A 15,353-nucleotide genomic window follows, 5' to 3' on the forward strand; every position below is an offset into this window, starting at 1 on the left:
AGTCTCAATGCACAAGTATGTGTACAGTGAAGACTATCCCAGGGCCGGCACCGCAGCATAGTGGTTAAGTGCGTGCGCTGCGCTGCTGGCGGCCTGGGTTCGGATCCCGGATGTACACTGAGGCACCACTTCTCAGGCCGTGCTGTGGCAGCGTCCCACATAAAGTGGAGGAAGATGGGCATGGATGTTAACTCAGGGCCAGTCTTCCTCAGCAAAAAGAGGAGGATTGGCATGGATGTTAGCTCACAGCTGATCATCCTCACAAAAAAACAAAACAAAACAAAACAAATTTCCAAAAACAGTCATACAAGTGACTGCTTACAATAGTACAAATCAATCTACATTTCATAATCTCTTCAATAAAACAGTTACCAAATGCTGCCAAATACAACATAATTTCTTTGGAATAAGATTATGCAAAGATATGAGTAAATAAATGAAGACACCTGGCTGAAGATGACCAAAGAAGCTTCATGTTCCTCCTTGAAACCAACCATAACACAGAAAGAAAAAGAAAATTCCAACTTCCAGGAAACAAACCAAAAAAACCACACTCAAACGTTATTAAAAAGAAGAAAATATTATTAAAAAATTAAATTTCAAAAATATCACTATTTCTATGACAGTTTTACACTAAAACTATTATAGTAATTCTATGCTGTGGAATATTATAGAGCAATTAGAAACAATAAGGTAGATCCACATGTACTGACATGAAAAGATTTCCAAGAAATATATTAAATCTCCAGACCAAAAGGAAAATGACAAGCACCCAGAAATCAACCCTGAAAGCACAGAAGTGTATAACCTTAATGACAGAGAATTCAAAATAGCTATCATAAAAAAGCTCAATGAAATATAAGAAAACAGACAATTCAATGAAATCAGGAATTTTTTCACAAAAGAGATTGAAACAATAAAGAAAAATCCATCAGAAATCTTAGAGCAGTTAGCCTTCGCTAAGTGATTTCAGAGATTTGATCAGTTTTAGAACAAGTAGAAGGGATCTTCCTAATGCACACCCCCTCTTTTCCCAGAGTGTGTGTGGCATGAGGGTGGAGGCTGCACGTGCAAGCCGGTCATGGCAAATATCACTTCAGCACTGGTTTCTGGGCAGAACTGCAAGATTTAGGGTGGAGTTATTTCCTTCTTTCCTCCTTCTGGGGTGCCTCCCTCTCCCCACAGTCCCCCAGGTGGGCTCAAGCACCCAGGATGGCAGCTATGATGATGGGTGACCCGAGTTCACTTTTGGTTGGAGAGGCCTACAAAAGGCCAGCAGCAGCCTTTTGTAGGCCACATTTCACATGTGGTGCCTCAGAGAGTCTTTGGAGCCGCAGCAGCACAGAACATCTGATTTCGCTTGTTTTAGTCTCAGAGAAACTGATACATGTTGTTTTGCATGTAGTAGCATCAAAGGGAATTTGTCCTGCAGTTCTGAGTGTGCCCTGCCCTGCCTGGCTCTCGACTCTTCATTTTTCTTGCCACATCTGCGTCTGTGGGTGCCATCCACCTGTCTTTCTCAGCACCTGAAGCTCAATGAGAAGCGCACACTGGCCTTGCCTCCCTGGAGTCTTCAAGGGCGCCCTGCTCTATGATCACGTACTTTGGGGCATTAGCTCTAAGCAGCCTGTCCATGGTGGCTATCTGGCTGGTGGCTCACCCTGCCTGGATGCCAACCTGGTTTCCACCCTTCTCCTTGAGCGAGTAGTGGACACCCACCCCAGCCTGCAGAGACTCCTGCCTGGGCTCTGCCAGTGAGCCTGGGGACCACCACTGTGAGTTTTGCAGGAGGAAGAGAGGAAGAAGTCCAAGCTCATACCCAACTATGTCTGGCCGTTAGTCCCTTCCAACCTCTTCAGATACTTAACCTGGTCATTTACTGGGAAAGTAACAGGTTTAAAACATGATTCCAGTCCAATGCCCACACCAGGGAGCAGAAGAACAGAGTCTGTCCCCATTAGTCCTGTTACCAGAGAGGCAGGAGCTGGGCAGGGAGCAGGACAGAAGGAAAGACCAGTGCTGCTGCAGCTGCTGTACTTGTCCCTCACCCACGCGTACCAGGTTTCCAAATGAGCCTGTGGGGCCAACACAGGCCACAGAGGAAAGGCTAGAGAGAAGCAAAATCCTTCTTGACTCTTCTTTTGGGTGTCCACTGGGCTCAGTGGAGGTCCAAATGCTTACCCCATTTCTAAGGAAGTGCTTTTGTGGGTCTTCAGACCTCCCCCCAGCTGATGGTCTCTGTCCTCAAGCCCCGGACAGAGGTGATGGTGCTCTGAGCTGACAGCTTGTGACAGCCCTTCAGGCCTGGCCTCTGAGGTCCACTCTCATCATAGGCAGAGTCCCCCTGAAGACAGCTCAGCCTGGGCCTCCTCCCAGCATTCACGCCTGGTGCTTGGGAAGCATGCACAGCCTCACACAGCTCGCTGTGGCCCTGAGGACCTGGGAGTTGGCCAGTCTCTGCCTTTAGAGCCTTGGGACAGGTGTCGGGTACCAGTCTCTGTGAACTTTGAGCCCCAGGGATGCTCCACATGCCTCAGCTCAACCTCACCCAGGGAAGACAGAGGCATAATGCAGAGACACTGACAACTCACTCAAAAAACAATCTCTCTTTTGGACTTCTGAACCCATAGGCAATGTGGGACCCCACAGCAGAGGAATCTCTCCTGGAAGAAGGAAACACACTACTATGGTCTGGTAGCTTGACAACACAAGAGTTATCTGGAGGGGAGAAAAACGTGGAAAGATCAGATGAGAGTGACTAAAAGCTGGTGTCTAATGCACAGCTCATACACGTTTACAAAATTAACATGTCAGAACAAAAATAAGCCTTTGTTCTTACAGCTCCTCACCTCCTTCTGAGATTTACTTGCTGCTGTGGGATCCAGGTGACCATCCAGAGCCCAAACGCAGCCCTGCAGGCTGTAGACATCAGACTGGAAAACCCTGCACCCTGGCATGGGAGGGCCACCGGGGGAATATTTGAGCCCCTGGAGCCATTTAAAATTTAGGAGAAACCAGCCATGAAGACTTGGACACCATCCTCAAGGGCAGTTCCTTGCCTTGGTCTGTGTGGATGCACGGTGAAGGAGGGTGCTCCTAGGCCCCAGTGGGTGTCAGAGTCCCTGGCCCACACCAGGTGTTGTCCAGTCTGTCCCCAACACCTCCACTCGGCCTGATGGAAGAGGAGACCAGCAACCAGTAGGGTGCTTACCTGCTCCCCAAACCTGCTGGTCCAAGTTGCACTGCAGGGATTCCAAAAGAACAGAGGATGTTTTGGGGGGGAAAATAACATCTTCCATCTGTCATTCATTGCTCCTGACTAGACACATTTCATCTTTACAACTGAGACCAAATGGACGGTGAAGGAGTCCTGAGAGGAGAGGGGATGTTGGAGATGCATGACAGCTATTGCTGGGTTAGCCGGTGTGAGCAACACCAGAGCACACTTCCTGTGACCCCATTCACTCCCATTCAGCTCTGGGCTCTCTGAAGTCCCAGGGAGCAGGGGCCAAGGCTGGGGCCTTAGGAGTCAGACGGGTCCGACCAGCTATGTGACCATGGGCCCAGTGCCTCCTGGATAGGGGGACTCAGGGAGACATAGTATGTGCCGATGCTCACTTATTATTCTGATTGCTGTTGTCTTTCCCCACCCCAGACGAGACGCTGGGCTGGATTCAGTGCACCTGCATCTATGGAGTGTCTGCCTGTGGCAGGTGCCAGAGGGGCAATGATGAAAAGGATGCTAAGGAATACTTTAGACCCATCGCAGGCATCACTCAAGAGGCGTGGAAAAGTAGAGGGTGGAGTTCTCAGGAATGGATTGAGTCTTTACAATATTTGTCCCCAAATGTCCTTAAATTAAGACAGACTTTTGGTGCTAACGTGCCGCATTATTAAAACAATATGACAAAATAACCCTGTAGGAATTGTGTTCACGGGTTTCCATATCTGAGGGTCTCATCTTTGCAGGGCCTTGATCGAGTGCCAGGCCTGAGAAATACCAGACTTGCTGCCAGTGGCTGAGGACCCAGATGCCAAGATGTGGGTCTCTGAGCCTGCTGGCTGGGCAGGACACACTGCTAGCACGTGCTGTCTATGGGCATCCGATCCTTTCTTGACCTACTTGGTGTCAACGCCCATACTCTCTATTTTTGGGGTGGGACTTTTTCTAGCAGCGACAACTTGGCCCTCAGCTTCAAAAAGTATGAACCAAAGCATATGCTTGCCTTTTGAAATGCTGGGGCCGAGGGCTCTGTGGCCGCCCCATTTGGCCGCACTCTTCATTCCCATACTGGAACATTCACGCTATGTCTGTAAGAACAAGTTACTCCCTACACATGCAATACAGCAAAGCCTTTTTTCCAGGCACACACATGACATCCAGAGAGCTCATCATGGAGACACTGGGACCCCAAGGGGTTTGACCATGTAGAGTTCATCTTTCCTGCAGACACAACATTTCTATTTCTCCCTTTCTACCCTGGCGCCTTTTTTTGGTTTCTTACTCAGTTGGGTCCTTTGGGAAGTGGGTGCTGAGCTGTGTAGGAGAGCGAGAGGGGTGTGGGGGCTGATGCCTGATATGAAGGAGAAGGAAGCCCAAAGAGGCAGGAGACCCTCCCAGGAGCCTCACTGGCCCAGCAGGGAGGTGGGAGCCATGGTTGCCCCTGGAGGAGCCTGCAGATTGGAAAGCCCAGCCCAGCGCCCTCCTCCCCAAATCTCCCCATGTGCTCCATCCTGGGGCACTGCCACTGGTGGCTTTCAGCTAGCTGCTGGTCTTGCAGCTCAGTGGAGAGCTCTCTTGTGAAGAGGCTCTGAGCGGTGCTCTGTGAGGACAACACAGCCCATCTGCCGTGTCGTGTGTGCAGGTAAATGCCCCTGCTCACCTTTGGGGAGCAGATTCTCCGGGTCCAGGAAATGTCCCTCCTGAGGGGACACTCAGAAGAGGGAGGTCAGTGGTCAAACCACAGCCCCGACCTGCTGCAGCTGGTCCTGGGGCCAATCTGACTGTCATTGCCTCCCCTCAGCTGTCCCTTCTCAATGCTACTCACCCTGAGACCCCCTCATCTCAGTCGTTCCCCGGGTGGGTGATGCCAGACTTCCTTCTGCTCACACGCTGGTCAAGAGGGCAGTGCATGTCCACTCATGATCACTATGCCTAGGAGCAACTGGTCTGCACATAAGAGCTGCCTGCCCACTGAAGTCTAGTTACGAAAGTGTTGGGAAGAACCATCTGGAGCAGGAGTCACGCTGGTCTCCTCCCAGAGGAACTCAGTTTGAGTCTGCCCAGCACTTCAAAGGCCCTGCCATCCAACTCAGCAGAAGGAAATGACCCACAGCCAAGAAGCTGGCCCTGTGGGGGCTCACTGACCTCAACCGTAACCTTGCTGGGGTCAGCCTTGAGAGGTCCCAGCCATAGGTGGGGGTTGCAAAGGCCACTAGGCCAGCTAAGGTGACTGATCACTGCACTTTTGCTCCACATCAAGTTCAGAAACTCCACTCAACTCCTCCACTGCCCCTTCTGAGAGGCACAGCCCCCGGCCACACCTCCTCCATCCACTGTCTTAATCCAGAATACTTTCATCATCCTATAAAGCTTCCTCATGCCTATTAGCGGTCACTTCTCACTCCTCCCTCCCTTCCCCACCCCCTGACAAACACTAATCTCCCTATCTCTATGGATTTGCTGACTTGGGACATTTCTTATAAACGGAATCCTACAATATGAAAATACCTAGCATGATGTTGTCAAGGTTCATCCATGTTATAAGTGTGTGTCAGAACTTCATTCCTCTTTATAGCTAAATGATATTCCATTGCATGAAGAGACCACCTTTGGTTATCCATTCTTCCGTTGGTGGACAGTTGGGTTGTTCCCACCCTTTGGCTATTGTGAATAATGCTGCAATGAACATGCTCATTCATGGACTTGTCTGAGTCCCTGTCGCAATTCTTTGGATCACTCAAGTTTTGTAGGCTCTCAATGCACCTTCCAGGAGTTTTCTATTTCCCTTCACAAGCTGTACGTTTCATTGTCCTACTGTCTGGCAGACCCAGTCCAAGGACACTGGAAAGCTAGTTTTGCCATCGATCTCAAAGTGCAAGGGTCACAGGGGTGAATTTTTTCTTTATGAGCATCTGGACCAATGAGGGTAATTGACTACAAATACCAGAGGAAACTCTAGCTAATTTAAGCAGAAATATACTACAAGGAGATGATCCTGTAGTTCACAGAATTCACAAATGTCTGGACAATCGGCCTGGAGAATGTGCAGGAAGCAGGGGGCCATGGGACACCCCAGCCCCACCCTAGGAAGAGCCCAGTCAGTAGGCGACCCTAGGCCTTCAGACATGGGGCTGAGGCCACAGGTATCACTCATTGGGATCTGCGCTGTGTTAACACAGCTCCCTGACAACACCTTGATTTCAGACACCTGGTCTCAGAACCGTGAGAGAATGTTTCTGTTATTTTAAACCACCAACATTGTGGTGATTTGTTACAAGAGTCCTAAGAAACTTACACACACACACACACACTCACACAGGCCAATCTCATGCCCAGGGGTAGTGCTCTCCACCTCAGGCTGAATCACAACCCATTGAAACGCCCACTTGAAGACTGGAGAACAACTTCTGCCTGTGGTCCTGCAGGGGCTGGGCCAGGTATCTTCACATAGACACACCTCCTGTACCTTTTCTGTGCAGACCACCCCTGCCTCCTTGTCTACTGGACAACAGGACGCCTTCTTGACTCAGCTGAAGTGGTGCTGCTCAAATCACCAATTTCAACAGACCAGTGTTGTTTTTCTAATTCATGCAGGTTCCCTCTGGAGGCTCTGGGGAGGATCCATTTTCTCACGTTTTCCAACCTCTAGAGGTCACTGCATCCCTTAGCTCCTGGGTTCTTCCTTCAACTTCAAGGCCGGCAGTGTCCAGCAGAGTCCTCCTCACATCACATCACTCTGACTCTGCCTCCGTCCTCACGTCTTCTCTCCTCTGACCTTCCTGCCTCCCTCTTCCACTTGTAAGAAATATGATTACTCCGGGCCCACCTGGACAATCGAGGATGTCTCCCATCTCAAGGTGAGCTGACCAGCCCCTTAATCCATGAGCACTTTCATGTCTCTTTGCCTTGAAACCTAACATATTCAGAGGTTCTGGCCCTTGATTGGATGGGAAGGGCATTGCATGTAGTGTTGTTAGAGAATCAGTGAGGATCCGTCTCTCTGACATGAACAATTCCAAGGGCCTCTGGGTGGGGCAGTGAACACAGAATGCAAATATACCTTCCTGCCTACAGCAGCCATTGATGGAGTCATTGGTGTGTGAGGAGCCATGAAAGGGGAACACAACAGGGTGTCTGACCCTCCTCAGAAGCAGCTGGAAGAAGTCTCAAAAAAGAGAGCCCTGAGCTTTGTGGTTCCCATATGCGTGATGCACCCCAGCAGGGGTGCAGCATGGTTGGGGCTAGAGGGTTCACAGAAGGTTATGGGGCCTGGTAAAGTTGGATTCACCCACCCCTTGGAGCAAGAACTTGGTAGCAGTGGGAATGTTCTGGAGCCTTCCCCCTGCCATGCACTGGCACACACACATACACATGCACTCACACACAGACACATATGCAGCACAATATGCACACACAGAGACACATACACAACTCCGCATATGCACACACTCAAAAAACACACATGCACACATGCGTCTACGCACATACACATGGATATGTGTGGGCACAAAAGACATATATGCACGTGTACACATGCTGCATACAAATAGAAAGAAACATATGCACAGAGAGACATGTGTACACAGGCATACCCACATGCACACAAACACACAAATGCACCCACACATGCACAGGAGCAAGATGATGCCATTTGCATTTGGTAGAAAGTTCTGGGAGCAGAATGGAGTAGGAACGAGGGGCAGGGAAAGCAGAGACCACTCAGGGTGTGTCAGTCAGTGCAGTCACCCCAGTACTCACAAGTCTGGAACGGGGGAAGAGCAGCAGTAATAGAGGGAGGAGGTGGATTAGGGGCGTGTGTGGGGCCAGCAGACCTGGTGGTATGGGTAGCAGACATGAAGGTCAATGTGGTCTCCCAGGGTCACTGAGGGCACTGATGGGAGTACAGAACACAGGAGCCAGGGTACATTTGAGGGAAAGGAGATCAATTCAGCCTGCAAGGGGTGAGGGGGCTGCAATGGGAGCCATGAGCATCCTGGTGGGGGCATTTAGAGCAGGCTGGACACTTTGCTTGTAGTTCAAGAGGTCTGGTAGGAAAGGGCGGGGTGGCGACATCAGCTCCAAGGCTGGAGCTGGAGCCTGGACTAGGACCAGCTCTCTCAGGGGAGCTTGGAGTGACCAGGGCTGGTCCAGGATCCCTGGGGCTAGGGCAGCAAAGACCATGGGAGTAAGGGGTACATACGAGGAAGCCATTGCTTTATCTTGCTAGCTCTTAATGCAGAGGTGTACTGCTTCCCATTCTGATAACATTCTCCCTTCCAGATAAGCTTTCTCAGAAGAAATCAAACCCAAGAGTAATGATGGCTAATTATGCAAAATTAAGAACATAAATTCACAGGATCCCCCCCAAAAATGATTTAATCACCACCTACAAGTCAAAATGAGGGGCCTTTATGAAGATGAGGGAGGAGCAGGATCCTGTCTCCAGGTCAGCCCAGGGCCAGACAGGTGAGCAGGGAGGAGGTGTAGGGTCCCCCACCCAGCCCTGCAGCTGTCCCTTGTGACTGCTGGACTGAGTCTGCTCTTCGTGCTGTGAGCTGAGGGACCCAGTTTATTCCTACCCACACTGTGGAGGTCATTTGAGAGTCTCTGGGAGGGCTGGGCAGTGGGCACGTGTGTGTCCCAGGTCAGCCACCTGCACTGGGTTAGGGTCTCAGTCTTGTTGTTCAGAACCCCAGGTGGACTTGGGCCAGAATTTGCTCTCTTGTGTCTTTGATGGTGTCTCCCAGGCAGAGCGGGACATCTTCCTGCCCAGCAGGGGAGAGGGGAACTCAGTGAGGCCTTGGACAGATTTCCATCCACAATGGGTCCCTGCTAACCCCTTACTCCTGGTGAAGTTATAGGCAAGTCAGGTAGCTTTTCCAAGACATAGTTTCCTCAGAGGCTAAAGTCATGTTTTGGAAGAAACTTTACATATTATAAGCCCATCTATAAATGTGAGGACTGTTGTCCCTGTTATGTGTTTATATTTTGCAAGACTACTGCGCTGGGGTTGCCATTAAAAATCAAACACATTGTTACAAAACGTGTTGTCAACTTCAAAAATCCATGGTGCTGTTGGAACAATATTTGAGGTCTGCAAATATCTAAGTGCCACCCAGTCCCTAGTCACTACCCTCCCACAGGGACCGTCACAGCCTCACCTCTTTGTGAGCCCTCTGTGCCTCTTGTTGGTACTTATGTGACCTGGACATCCCTGACACTCAGGCCTGGGCTCCAGGCATCCCCAACTGTACAGTACAAGGTTCCTGCCCCCTGTCTGCCCATTTGCCTCCCTATGCCCACTGTCCCTCTCTCGGAGCTGGTCAACATGCCGGCCTCAGTCTTGTCCACCCGGGCCTGAGGACCCAAGTTCCCCTCTCTTTGCCTTTTCCTTCTTAAATGCCCATGTCTAGGTCCTCCCTCTCCCCTACCCCTGAAAAGACTGGTCTCATTCAGTTCTGAGAGTTGTCCTTAGCCTCTCAAGGAAAGTGATTCCCAGCAGACCCAGGAGTGAGGTGGGAGCTGGTGCTGGGAAACCAGATCCTGGTGGTTGGTCACACCCAAAACCTGGGGAATATCATGCAATGTGTGCTCATCATCAGAATGAAACTGTACTTGATTTCAGGGGAAACGGTTTGGCAATAGTAATGGTTAGAGGACCTGAGGCCTTCAACGGTGTCAGGACAAAGGAAGGTCTGGACACATAATCATTATAATTTTCATCCCATGTTCCTCAATTAAATGAATGGTCGGATGGATGCTGGATGGATGGATGATGAATGGTTGGATGAAAGGGTAGTTGATGCAAGGATAGTGAGTGGATGGGTGAATGGATGGATGGAGGGGTGGGTGGATGTGTGGTTTACCGTTGGATGGATGAATGAGGGATAGATGAATGGATGAATGAATGGTGGATGGATGGATCATGGGTGGATGCATGATGGATGGATGGATAGATGGATCGATGGATACCTATGAGGCCAGGATTACTAAAGCACACATGGACACCTCTAAGGTAATGGGGTCTAGATCCACTTGACCATCACTGTGAGCTCCATGCACATTTGCTCCATCCTCTCCTCTTGCTTGCTCACACCTTCCTTGATCTGGATTGGGGGCATGTTCAGTTCTGAGAGGGATCCAATTTCTTTTGGAGTTCTCCTCTCAAAGGGCCCATTAACTGCCCCTCCTCTTCAGGATCTTAGGGCCATGGCAGCTCCTATGGAAATCTTACAGGACGTTTCCTATTAGTGTCAGCTTCCTATGCTGATCAGATGGGAGGGTGAACCCAAGTGTGGGGACACATGGCTGTTTGTCTCCCACAGCTCCCTCAACCATTTGATCTCTCTTTCTCTATTTCATCCAACTTCACAGTCCATATTCCTTGAGCTATGCACATCTGCTCCGATATTAGTCATTTTAGAGACATCTGGGCTCAGTTCTATCAGCTTTTTGCATTTTTCTCCCTAAAGCTCTTATTACAGACATCCTTTTATTCCAGCTTTGAGGAAAATGGTATAGAAAGCCCTGGGCTAGAGCAGTAACCTCGAGGAAAAGTGGTATCAGCCCTGCTGCCCTTCAGCTTCACAATGAACTTCAAGGTCATTTGGTTTTCAAGATGCTCATCATGTGGGTGTACTTCCCTCCTCTCCTACTTCCAAGCTCCCCAATCCTGAGCCTGGGGTCCTGGAAACAGACCTCACCCCCCACCTGTGCTCTGGAGCCAGGCCGCAGCCTGCCAAGTTGATCCAACATCCTCTACATTATTAATGTGCTGGTTTTTCTAGCAGACTCAACACAATAAAGATGGTGGTGATGGTAACGAACGTAACCGTGAGTCACCATTGTGTACTGAGAACTAATTCTGGGGTGGTTCTCTGAAAAATGCTTTACCCACCTTACCTCATTCACATCTTGCAAAAGCCCTGTGCTGCGGGTGCTTGAGGAAGGGGAGTCTTTGTACTTCTCATGTGAGCTAGAAATTCGATAGATTGATAGGTATTGGTGATCTCTGAGCCTGGAATATAAGCTTCGGACTGGCTTCTGTTGAGACAAGGAACAGAGGTCTCTTGTCTACAGGACAGGTGGGCAAATGGGCAAGGGGAAGACAGTACCACTGTCATCCTGCTATAGCCGGTGCGGCCCAGGTAGGCTCACCTGTCGGCTCAGCACTGTAAGTGGGATGGGCGGGGGCGATGGGCGGGATATTCCCCACAGTAGGCTGACAGCCTCTTCAGGATCCTGTTGGGCGCTGTCAGCAAGATGAGCTTTATAAGTCCTTAGAATAGGCTTGAGGGGGCAATTCTGAAATCTGTTAATGAGAGGCCAAAATTCCCATCCTTCAGGGACAAGAGGAATTAGTCAGGAGGTTGAATGTTCCGTAGATCATTCTCTCCGCCCACCACACTTGCTGGGTGTTGTTTTATAACATCCTGGTCTCTGGAGACACAAAGAGAAATCAGATGGAGTCTTCAGCCCAACCTTCACCGTCTCCTTGAGCAGCAGGTGGACAAGCTTGTCCCAAGAGGAATGACAGTCCTGCCACCTGCAGCCCGCAGCCTCATCATGCTTGAGATGCGAGGACTTCACCAAGGAGTGTGTTCCTGGCTGAGATTGGGGGAGGAGGAGTTTGCAAGATTCATTGGACAATCTCCTGACCGTTCATTCTATGTGGCCACATTGGTACTTCCTGGGGACATTGGTGGGGGAGGTCATGGGGGTCCGTGAGCTCAGAAGATCATGGTAGTGGAGGCTGATGAGAGGTGATGGAAGGGGCTACAGGATTGACCCTATCCTTTAATTTTGTTTGAGTAAAGATGGTTCAGAACCCCAGGCCAGGCAGGGGCTGGGCCGAATGGATAGGCTAGTGGCGCTTCCCTGGGTTGGGGGAGGCGGGATGGGCGTTGAGTGAAGAATGAGGAGGGTGCCTTTTGGTTTCAACAGTCGGGGCTCACCCCCTGGAGACCTTGGGATGCTTCCATCACCAGAACAGGGCTCCAAGGTGGCTTCTGTTGTCCAGGAAGCCCAGTGGATTGAAAGTACTTAAAGTGCCCTTTGTGGAATCATCACCTCGAAATTCAAAACCTGTAAGTGGCCACTGGCTCAGCTGCATGGAGGGCCTGGGCTTCCAGGGGGCAGCATTTCTGCAGGAATGTGCCAGGTGACCACCTAGACTGTGAATTTGGATGAGGACTCATGTGATAGAGCCCCCCTCGCCTGTCCCTTGAAAACCTCAGATCATCACCTCGGGAGACAGTTTTCCCTCTACTGCTCAGAGCCATCAGTTATTCCGGCTGGTCCCCACACGCAGCTCGTGTTCTTTCCACACCATATCCACGAACTGACTTTCTCCAGTTTCCCAGAGCCCAGACACACTCTGCTGGGCACCCCTCCACCTGTGAGCCTTTCTCACTGAAACTGGCCCCATCCCCAGGGACAGGACACCTGTGCTTCCTCTACCTCACAGAGTCATCACCCTCAGGGGACATGACACCATGCTGATACAGTTCCATCATCTTCTCTTATTCCATCCAGAGACCCAGTAAAGAAGTTTGGGGTTCAGGTCAGCTGCTCCTAAGCTCCCTGCAACATATGGGAATACTTGTCCAAACAAGCCTCAGGAAGCCTTGGCTGATGACAGTGATCTGAGGCCAGCAGAGAGACCTGGGGTGGACAGCATCCCTGCCAGCCACCGGACACGTCTACTCTGTACTGCTGGGGATCTGAGCTTGCATCACTCCTGACCTCGCAGCTCCCTGCACTGGGGCCTCCCCCACTCTGTTCTCCCGCCTTCAGGCATTAAGACCCTCCCCAACTGCATGAACCCCAACAAGTCCAAATGGCCCTAACCCATGTTGCTTCCAGGGTGGAGACCCATCATCAACACCTAGTTCATCCTGGAGAGGGACCATGGCATTGCTTACTTCCAAGACAAGATGAATAACCAGGACATGCAGATGATGAAGCTCTTCAGTGGGGGTCTCCACAGGGCAGGAGGGGCCTTAAAAGCAGTGGTGTGGCCACACAGAGTGGGATACCTACCTGGGCCAGCACATCTAGCAGCTGCACTGAGCCTATGGGCCAAACTGCACCCTGTGCACTGATGGGGGAGTGTGTGTCTGTGTGTTCACCTGTGTGTGCACTTCAAGGTGTGGGTGTAAGGCCGCACTGTCTGTCTCTCCACCACCACTGTGAATCGACCCCTTTTGTCACCCTGCATCCACCCAGATGATCTTTCTGACATCCTGGACCCTCAGGCCCTGTCCTCCGCCCACCTTCACTCAACTCCCACCACCCACTGCCTTGGCATCACTCTGAGCATTTAACCATCTCCACCATGACCGACACCCCCATTTATGGCCAGCCCATTCTAGCTAGTACCCACCAGTGTCTCTCCAGCCCACCCACTGGAGGTTCCCTCCCCTGATGAGTCCTCAGCCCACTGGGTCTCCGTCTGCCAACCTTGTTCCACGTTCGCTTTCCTTCCCCTACGTCACGTCCTTCCTTCCTCTGCACACACTGAGCTCCAGGACAGCCCCACGCTCCTGTCCTGCAGCTCTGTCCTGTTCCTTCCATGGTCCTGGCCAGGTGAAATCCACCCTGGGACCCAGCTCTGCACCTTCTCTGCACCTGCCCCAGCTGTGAGAGGGGCAGAGGCTGGTGCAGAGCCAGGGCTGGTCCCACCGTCACATCATGACGGCAGACCACAAGGTCCCACGGTGCTGCCCACACCCCTCCCAGTGTCCCTGGGTCACCTCACTCCTCCCCGCTCTAGGTGCATTTCACATGTCCCTTCTCTCCTCACCATCCACCCCTGCTTCCCTGTGCAGGACAAACCTTTACCGCTAACAAGGCTCAGTGCATGGATTGTGGACACTGCAGTGTGCACGGTTCGGTGGAGCAGGTTGTGGGCATGGTGTGCACACATGTTGCCAGCTGGGAGAGGGCTGAGGTGCAGCTTCTGAGACTCAGACTCCCCCAGGGAGAGGCCAGGCCCAGGCGGCAGGGAGGGGAAGACACCCTGGAAGGGACAAGGGCCACACCAAGAGACTGTCCCCTCTCCAAGATGAACATCTCAGAGGGCTTCAGGTTCTAATGGGCCAAGCTGGGAAGATGGGACTCCACTCAGGAGTGGAGGCTGGGGGCTGATTCAGGTGAGGGGGAAGAGAGTGTAAGGTCACTGGCTCCTGGAGGCCGGGCACTGACAGCCTGAACCCCCTCCTCTTGGTGTGGACCCCCTGCAAGACGTCAAATGCAGGGATGTCCCTCATGGAGGGGCTGTAGCAGGGTGGACAGAGCAACCCCTGAGCCCAGGGAGTTCCACACCATCCCATCCACAGAGGGCAAGTCTCTGCTCTCCCGGGCCAAGGGACCCCCTTTCATGTGGTGTCTTCAGATAAGGGGACCACCCCTGGGCCCTCAGCCACCCAGGTGGCTCCTTGTTTCAGGTGGCTCCTGTCCCCAATAGAAAAAAGTACAATGAAGAGTATAGACAAGACCCATAATCCCACCACTATATCCACCTCCCCTAACTCCCAGGTCTGTTTCCTTGGGTTTGAGTGTGGATCAAACTGGGAAATTTGATTTTGGCTTTTCATGGCATTTCCATCACCCTTCCGACTCTCCAATGTCCACGCTGGAAGGACTAACCAGCTAGAGATCACCCGATTAGTTAACCTCCTGTATTTATAGAGGGGCAGGAACCGAGATGGGGAAGGAAGGAGGAGCCCCAGGCCTTTGGCCCTTCCTCCTGCACCTCAGCATCAGCTCTGCTCTGTCCCCTCACCCTCACCTGGAGCATGTGTCTTGACTGGATCCCCATCCTGCACCACCCTCCACCACAGGCCATCGTTCACCAGCTCCCCAGTCCAAAGAGTTAAGGGTGGCAAGAACAACTACAAGAGCCATTAGTTATGGAGTTCTTGCCCTGTGCCAGCAAGGAGTTAATTATCTCACCGAGTAAGAGAGAGGTTCCAAAAGTCACCCATTTTACAAATGAAGAAACTGAAGCCCAGAGAGTTAATCTCATGGCCAGGGTCTCTGAGGTAGGAAGAGGTTACATCCAGGATATGAATGTAGACCCATAAGTCTGGAGTCTCGCACTAACACGTGTGCTTTGGGACTAATCAGT

Source organism: Diceros bicornis, chromosome 25, assembly GCF_020826845.1.
Source record: "Diceros bicornis minor isolate mBicDic1 chromosome 25, mDicBic1.mat.cur, whole genome shotgun sequence".
Lineage (NCBI taxonomy): Eukaryota > Metazoa > Chordata > Mammalia > Perissodactyla > Rhinocerotidae > Diceros > Diceros bicornis.